The sequence below is a fragment of the Palaemon carinicauda genome, chromosome 14 (genome assembly GCF_036898095.1).
Source record: "Palaemon carinicauda isolate YSFRI2023 chromosome 14, ASM3689809v2, whole genome shotgun sequence".
Lineage (NCBI taxonomy): Eukaryota > Metazoa > Arthropoda > Malacostraca > Decapoda > Palaemonidae > Palaemon > Palaemon carinicauda.
In genome coordinates, this window is record NC_090738.1 from 84,834,972 (window position 1) to 84,844,971 (window position 10,000).

Genomic DNA, 10,000 nt, shown 5'->3' on the forward strand with positions numbered 1-10,000 from the left:
AGTGACAACCACTGTCCAAACTTTGGGATTAAGGTTGGGGTTAATTCAGTTAAACTTTGGCTCGACCCTTAACCTTGATCTTGACCTGTGACCTAAGACTTTCAAAATTGAATTACTTACACGTCTCACCCTAAAAATTAATCCCTGAAAGTTTCACTACTCTGTGAGTGTAATTGTGACCAGGAAAGTGGTTCAGAAACAAACAAACAGAGAAACAAGGGGCGAAAACATATCCTCCTCCCAGCTTCGTATGCGGAAGTAATAAAAGATATTAAATTAATTTCATACAAGAATGAAAAGAGATTCATTTTTAAATGGATAAGTATGGTATGCAGCATAAATCTGAGATTTTTTTTCTATATCTTATTAATAAAGTTGTTTTTTTTGATACTATATTAGATAGTATGTTAGATATTATGCCATCTCTTAGTGGTACACAAAACTGATAAGGTGTTTGTATTGTCGCTGACTAAAATCTGTTACAAAACATAATTTCAGTCTTTTGAGTGTTGATCTAAAATGCGACCTTAATCATTATTCAGCTGCTTTTAAAGATTTATCAAGATATAATAGAATAGAATATAATAGCATAATATACAGTTAATAAAGTAGGTCTTAAAATATTTAAGATAACAGATGAGACTCCATAATTTACTGTAAGTATAATAATAGAATATTATAACTTCAACATCGGTAATATTCTCCAGAATCAGCCTACTTTACTTTAACAACAAAGTCACTATCTCGAGTAACGTCCGGTGTAACACGTGATGATGCTTACTATATTTCATTGCCCTTCTAAGGAGAGGAAGGGGATGAAGACTCATTAAGAAGACCTTGGCTTAAACTTCAAAGAGAATGCCACGCATGTAGATAGATAGATAGATAGATAAAATACTCATCACTTTGTAGAGGAGGAAATGAATTTAATGTACATTCCAACTGCCTCTCTTGGGTTTAGATATGGTTAATGAGAAAGTGTGGGTGTCTCTGTCTGTGTACGTGAGAGAGAGAGAGAGAGAGAGAGAGAGAGAGAGAGAGAGAGAGGGGGAGTACAGTACCCTGCGTTTAAACTAAGTTATGTGTGGGCAGAGCAAGAGAACTTGTTTGCATGCAGATGAAATGGAGAACAGGTGAAAGACCTGGAGTGAAAAAAATCCCCCCCCCCCCCAAGAAAAAAAAAAAAACAATAACAAAACGGACAAAACAATCGACTCACACACATGGATAAACAGACAGACACGCATGCAAAAGGGATTAAAAACAAGACAAGGAATGAAAATTAACTGACCTCAGTCCATATGAGGACAATTAGGAATGGAAAAGGGAGATGTTTTTAATTTTCAAACATATGCTGATGTGTGTATGTATGTGTGATTACAGATATGCACACTAATCTATATGTAAGAACTGTTTAGGTTAGACGTTGAAATATATCGAAGATGAGTTTAAGTGGGTCGTAAATTCAGTTTCAATAACAAAAACATTCAGCTAAATAATAATAGAAATGATAATTATAATAATATAACATAAGTAATAGTAATAATAATCATACTATAAACTTCTAATACTAAAATAAGAGAGCCCACCATCTTTGTTATATTGTTAAGGAAAAGGAAAATTAGACTTAAGTGGAAAAAGGTGACTCGAGCACTTGACCCTGTGGGATTAATAAGGTCGAAAGAAGAAGAAAAAGAGGAGGAGGAGGAGAACTGGGTTTATAATAATAAAGTCTACTTGGCAATTTGCTTCTCACAATTATATATGATTAGCGATATAAAAGTCATATAAAACAGGTATTTTTATATAACTTAAGTCTTTAGATTATTCTTTTACAAAATTATTACTCAATTTTTAAGTAAAGGTAAAAATAAGATAACTACTTAGAAACAAATTATCATAATTGAAATCTAAAAAAAAGAGAAATATTTCTTACATCGTTAGAGCATCTATATGCAGTATAATAAACAAACTTAACATTTAAAACATAGATAAATTCTTAGCTCCTATTAGACTGAATTATTCACCCATAAATAAAAATAAAAGCAAATATGGATTTTTTTTTATTAATATTTGGAATAACCTATTAAAAGTGTTACGGCTAAGCTCTGTTCAATTGATATGTTTGTAAATCAGGGAAAAAATAGTGGTGAATGATCAAGTACTAAAATAAGACTGCTTGAAAAAAACTTAAAACGCTTTCAGTAGCGTATTGAGTCATAAATGTACCGTATGTGAATATACAATGAAGTCATATTCAGAGTATCACTAAGTTATTATGAAAACACACTAGAAAACGTGACCTATGTCGGAAAAATAAATTCAAAAATACGAAAAGAAGTAAATTTGTGGCACCAGCAAGTTATTTCACTCTTTCCCTCTGTGCCACAACGAGAGAGTTCTTTGATGTCAGAGTAAAGACCTGGATGGATGCCAGTAGATCCTTTGGATGATGTCCTATGTATGTATCCTGGGAAAAAATCTTTCCTGGAGTGTGATTATGAAGGGGACTTAGAGGCAGAGACTATTAATCCCCTGTTCAAATATGCTCGAAGCAGAAATCATCTCTTTCATCTGTTAACCTGAGACAGATTTATACACTTTGAGTTTTTATGTTTTGTATCTAGGTTTTTATACATTATTTATTCTATTGTTATTGTTCTTAAACTTCTGTAACTATTTATTTATCTATTTTCTTTCCTCCATGGGCTATTTTCCCTGTTGGAGCCCTGGTGCTTATATCAAACTGCTTTTCTAACTTGGGTTATAGCTAAGCAGGTAATAATGATAATATTAACTGCAGTACCACCCAAACTCAAAAAAGAAGAAAAAAAAAAAAAAGTTTTTGTTTTCATGTCGGTTACCTCCCAATAGTTGGGAAAGTGCCATGGTAGTTAGATAGATGGATAGATATTTGTTAAGAAGGGTTATTTGCAAATATTATTATTTTTGGGGTTAAGATACAGACCAGATTTATATGTTTGGTGGGATTTTTTATCTTCATATTTTATATTGTTCTCATATACATTTTTTTGGATTATTTTTCAATAACATGTCAAAGTATAATAGCCTGACAAAGAAACAGATTTACCTCTCTCTCTCTCTCTCTCTCTCTCTCTCTCTCTCTCTCTCTCCAATGCAATGCCATATCTAAATAATTTCATTGAACATGAAAATTTTCCCTTGCAAGCAGTGAAGAATTTCTATTCAAACTTTTTGATGCCTTTTCCGAAAAATATAAAGCGCGACGTAAATTAAATTAGCCAGATAAAATCTCAAAGAAAAAAATGAAGAGAATAACCTAAGAAAACAAAGATTGTAATAAAAATCTAGCTAATTATATATGTATATTACATTCCGACTATTCTTCCAATGCCATGTACAAAATACGGACATGCTAATTATACATTGGTGTTACTTAACAGCATTATGACTACTACTACTACTACTACTAATATTACTACTACTGCTGTTAATTATTATGATAATAAGGATAGTATCAACAATATCAAGCTAGAGACGAAATGTAAGTATTATAAACCTAATCATCTAGGAAAAAAGGAGATTGGATTAACGCACGCTATAAAAAATCCTTAAATCTTTACTCACAATGAAATTGAAATAATATCATGACTTGAAGATGTATTCGTAAACAAATGTAAGCAGCAAAGTATAACAATGAACCAAAGAAATGACGATGCTTCAAACTGTAGCAAAAAAATATTCAACAACCAAAGATTTACTTTGCCCAAGTTCTCAGTTCGAACATGTTGCCTTGTGTAAATAAGGTGTTAGCAAACAAAACTCCAAACAAATGCCCCTGATGAATAAAAGCCATGTTATTTCCTGAAATACTTAAGCTAGATGTCTTGAAAAAAAAAAAAAAAAAAAAAAAAAAAAAGAAAACACAAGCAAACTGGAAAGCAATTATGTTCTCAGAGAAGTTTCCCACTGTGTTTACTAAACAAACAAAACTTCTTTGTTTTTCGCGTTTAAACAAACTTAGAAGCTTTCAACCATTCCATGAACTAGAAAGCCTCTCTCTCTCTCTCTCTCTCTCTCTCTCTCTCTCTGTTTTAAAACGTGAATGAGGTAGACAAAACAATTCTCTCTCTCACACTCTCTCTCTCTCTCTCTCTCTCTCTCTCTCTGTTTTAAAACGTGAAGGAGGTAGCCAAAACATATTCTCTCTCTCTCTCTCTCTCTCTCTCTCTCTCTCTCTCTGTTTTAAAAACGCGAATGGGGTGGACAAAACATACTCTCTCTCTCCTCTCCTCTCTCTCTCTCTCTCTCTCGGTTTTAATTTGAATGAGTTAGCCAAAATATATTCTCTCTCTCTCTCTCTCTCTCTCTCTCTCTCTCTCTCTGTTTTAAAACGTGAACAACCTAGTCAAGACAAATTACCTCTCACTCGATGGCCCGGCACTTTGTTGAAGGGGGAGAGGCTATGGCGTCGGTGTTTTTTTTTTTTTTTTTTGTTTTTTTTTTTCTTTTTTTTTCTTTTTTGAGTATCCAGACTAGGAGCGGACCACAATTTAAGTCTCTTACTTTTTCATATTTCTATTTCCTCTCTTAGCCTTTCTTTCCAAACCCTCTCAACTTTCAATCTCTCATAGCTTAAAAAAAAAATACATTGGGTAATCAGATACGACGGCTATCTATAAATAGCCTAAACTTATGTAGACATTAAGGAACTGACAGCTACCTCATGTGTCTGAGCAGAGGCTTTGGAACCTTTGCAAACAACGCTAGGAACTCGCTCCACAGTTTTCGAGAGGACTGAGACAGAGGAATTCCAGGGTGACAGGGGACGCAAGAATGGAAGAGTGCTATTAGTGCCCCCCAAAGCACATTCCAAATGTGTAATTGCTGACCACTTTATGCGACCGACCCCTAGCTAAATAGGCTCAACAATGAGAGTGAATTGGCAGAAAACTTAGATAATGGAGAAAAAAGTAAAACTAAAACACTAGTAAATCAGGATATCTTGCAAAGCCACAGAGGAAGAGAGAAAGATAGAAAATTTCCTCTGGGTGGCACAATTCAATGCCCAGTCAGTTAGAAACAATATGGAAAACTTCAAGGTAATGATATCTAGTGAGGAACTAGATGTCATAGGCATTACCGAAACCCGGATTCAAGAAAATCAAAGGATTTTATTGGAGAATCCAAAATCCCAGATTTAAAGCTTTTCAAGAAGGATCGCTTTTCCAAAAAACGTGGAGGGGGTAATGCTTTATGTTAAGAATCCCATAACCCAATAGAAATCAAATCAGAAACCAAATATAAAGTGACAGGTGCAAACATCAACACTTTAGGATAAAAACACGTCTATACTAGTAATATAAAGACCACCACATTAAAGAGAAGACCAGGATGAAGAGCTGTATAGACAACTTGAACAAGAAGTTAACAAAACGCTAGTTGTCCTAATGGGAGACTTCAATGGAGCAAAGAACTGCGACATTATGAATTCTACATCAAAACGCAGAGGGACATAGACTACTAGAATTTGTCAACAATTAATTCCTTCATCAGTGGGTCGTTAAACCAACCAGGGAAAACAACCTACTAGAAGTTGTGCTAGCAACAGAAGAAAATTTAGTATCCAGTGTTTCAGTAGGCAAAAATATTACCAAAAGTGACCAAAGAATAGTTAGGTTTCCAGTAAATATTCTCGTCTAAAAGAAAGGAAAATTATAACAAAGCTAGATTACAGACGTAGTAACTGGATAACGAAATGTGAAGTCATGCACATAGGTTATAGTAACCCTCAATCAGATTACTCACTTCTGGGTGATGAATTAGAAAGTGTAGACCAGGAGGAAGATTTCGCTATTATTAACAATAAGGACTTGAATTTCACCAAACAGAGCATGAAAGCTGAAAAGAAAGCACAGAAACTAATAGGCTACATAAAAAGACAATTCAAATGCAGAACCAAAGACACTGTACTACAGCTGTACACATCACTAGTAAGACCCCATCTAGAATACGGAGTCCAATCCTGGGGTCCAGGTATTCAGAAGGATATTGATTAACTGGCAGCAGTACAAGGTAGGGTCACAAAACTAGTTCCAACACTAAGGCAACTAGGGTGTAGACGGAGGATGGAACGTTTGATGCTCACATTTGAGGTAAATCATAGGCAGAGGTCTATCTGTTACATATGAACCCAGATAATACTAGTCTTGAAATAGCCTTAGTAACACATCCAGTGAAGTTCTTGTTTTTTTTTTTTTTTTTTTTTTTTTTTTTTTTTTTTTTTTTTTTTTTTTTTTTAGCCATGTGTGGGAATCAAATAAGGAAAATAATGTATTATTGTTCAAAATTGACGCTCCAAGAATAAAGAATATGTACCCGCTCTTGCTGTGCCAACAAACCCCAACTAAGAAACTTTTATTAGAATTATCCCTAACAAATAATCTAACTGTTTGAAAGCTTAATCTTACTGTTGAATTATTCGCATATTTCAAGCGATATTTTAGCAAGAAATCTTTCAGCGTGTCAAGTAAGTTAGCAAATGTTTCAGCAAAGAGAAATGGTTACTCAGATTTTATTTGACTTCAGCAAAATCAAACTTTTGTCCATACGTCCACGCTCCTGCACCTTATCCCGATGGCAATTACTTGGTAACTTAACAAACATATAATGATCACGTGGTAGTGATATCAGAACAATCTATCGCCTATCATATAAAATATTGCAACTGCGTCAACTTACCCCTGTAGCCAACAAGAACCCGGTCTCCCCTGGTGTTTCGATAAAATATTTTCTTCATGAAGTGATTACTGAATAACTAAGTTTACCATTCATTTTATACAAAACTTCTGTAACTTAACCAAAACTTAAAGTATTGAATAGAATCTATCGAATTTCGCTTTTTGGCCATATCTTCCTGATAGGACAAGCGGACGTACAATATCGCTCCTTGCTCGATTGTCTACCTTGTACTAAGTTTGATTAAATTCCTATCGACTTTGCAGGAGTTCTGATAGCATTGTCAGCCAAACTGACGACCTACCATCAGGCAAATATATGCCCTTAGGACTAAGAGACAGGCAGATGAGACAAACTGTCAAATATTCTTTCAGAAAAATTCAAGCCTATAAGCCTAAGGTAATGATAGAAAAAACTATAATTTTCATGTAATTCTATGCATATATCCCTGAGAGAGAGAGAGAGAGAGAGAGAGAGAGAGAGAGAGAGAGAGAGAGAGAGAGAGAGAGAGAGAGAGAGAGAGAGAGAGAGAGAGAGAATTACCCTTCTATGATTTAATTGTAATAAGGTGAATTCAACTTAGCATTAAAAGAGTAGAGGCCCTTAATCATAATTACAGATTCTTATTAGCTGTATAAAAAAAATCATTAAACCTTTGTAGAAAATTCCTGTATTCGATTATTCTTTCTTTATTCAAAAAAATACTTGTTTGAAAACTCAGTACGAAAACTCTACTAGAGATAAAAATTTTATATGTGATACAATCTGATATCAACTCATTTGCTTCTATCGCCTGAAAAAAATAGGGTTTCAAAACAAAGGCATTTCAAAACAATCATCTTCAAAGGATATTGAGCTAATAATAAGCCGGCTCTCTTTGAATACCATTATTAATGATAGTGTTTTTATTAGCAACACAATGTGATAATTTTTTTTAATTTGATAAACAGGAAAGCGCCAGTTAATGTCAGTTAGCTGTCAGCGACCGATAGGAGGAGAAAAGTTTTTAGAAATTTTCTAATTAAACGTTTGAATTATGACGAGAGGTATGATGTATCGTAGACCTGGCTTTGAATTCCTGTAGATAATTAAAGAAGAAGATTATCCATGATCTTCAGAGGAACTACTCACAATAATTTTGTCGAAGAATATACCTGTTTGCCTCTCTCCAAAACTGTCATATGATATTTTGTTTTACTTCTGACTTTTAAAAGAATCTTGAATATGGTTTTTTATGTTTTACCTTCTCCAACGAAGTTGGGAGGAGGTGATGTTTTCGCCCCTATTTGTGTTTGTCTGTTTGTGTGTTGGTGAACAACTTCCTGGCCAAAATTTTACTCATAGAGTAGTGAAACTCTCAGGGATTAATTGTTAATGTGAGATGTGGAAGTGATCAAATTTTAAAGTTCTAGGTCAAAGGTCAAGATCAAGGTCGAGTAAAAGGTCGATCGAAATAACCCTAAGCTTAACCCCAAGTTCGCACATGGTTATCACACAGACTACTAATACGCCTGAGGTCTAAATTAATTCTGGGGAAAGGCAAGCTGGTTTCGAGAAATAAGCTGCCGTGTTGGAGGTCTGCACTCTCAGAGTGTTTTTCTAGTCTTATTAATGTTCTAAGTGCATATATTTTTATCAATACTTTTAAAACTATCACATATTTAGTTATTCTACGTACTTTTAAAGGAATCCTGATTATGGGTTATATGTTTTTAATGTTTTAACTTTATATATTTTTATAACGCAATTATTATTATTATTATTATTATTATTATTATTATTACTGTCCAAGCTACAACCTTAGTTGGAAAAGCAAGGTGCTATAAGCCCAGGGGCTCCAACAGGGAAAAATAGCCCAGCGAGGAAAGTAAATAAGGAAATGAATAAATAAAGGGAATAAATTAACAATAAATCAATCTAAAAAAAAAGTAACAACGTCAAAACAGATATGTCATATATAAACTATTAACAACATCAAAAACAAATATGTCATATATAAACCATAAAAAAAGACTCATGTCCGCCTGGTCAACAAAAAAGTATTTGCTCCAACTTTGAACTTTTGAAGTTCTACTGATTCAACCACCCGATTAGGATGATCATTCCAAAACTTGGTAACAGCTGGAATAAAATTTCTAGAATACTGCGTAGTATTGAGCCTCATGATGGAGAAGGCCTGGCTATTAGAATTAACTGCCTGCCTAGTATTACGATAGAATTGTCCAGGGAGATCTGAATGTAAAGGATGGTCAGAGTTATGAAAAATCTTATGCAACATGCATAATAAACTAATAGAACGATGGTGCCAGAGATTAATATCTAGATCAGGCATAAGAAATTTAATAGACCATAAGTTTCTGTCCAACAAATTAAGATGAGAATCAGCAGCTGAAGACCAGACAGGAGAACAATACTCAAAACAAGGTAGAATGAAAGAATTAAAACACTTCTTCAGAATAGATTGATCACCGAAAATCTTAAAAGACTTTCTCAATAATCCAATGTTTGGTGCAATTGAAGAAGACACAGATCTTCTATGTTTCTCAAAAGTAAATTTGCTGTCGAGAATCACACCTAAAATTTTGAAAGAGTCATACAAATTTAAAGAAACATTATCAATACTGAGATCCGGATGTTGAGGAGCCACCGTCCTTGACCTACTTACAATCATACTTTGAGTTTTGTTAGGATTCAACTTCATACCCCATAATTTGCACCATGCACTAATTCTAGCTAAATCTCTATTAAGGGATTCACCAACCCCAGATCTACATTCAGGAGATGGAATTGATGCAAAGAGAGTAGCATCATCTGCATATGCAACAAGCTTGTTTTCTAGGCCAAACCACATGTCATGTGTATTTAGTATGAAAAGTAATGGGCCAAGAACACTACCCTGTGGAACACCGGATATCACATCCCTATACTCACTATGGTGCCCGTCAACAACAACTCTTTGATATCTATTACTTAAAAAATCAATAATAATGCTAAGAAACGACCTACTCACTTCCAACTGTTTCAGTTTGAAAACAAGGGCTTCATGATTAACACGGTCAAAGGCAGCACTAAAATCAAGGCCAATCATACGAACTTCCTGACCAAAATCAAGGGATTTCTGTACAGCATTGGAGATTGTAAGAAGGGCATCACATGCTCCAAGGCCTTTACGAAAACCAAATTGTAAACTAGAGAATAGATGATTACCTTCAGCAAACCTATTACGACGTTTTGCCAGTGTTTCTTTTAACTATATTATTATTATTATTATTATTATTAT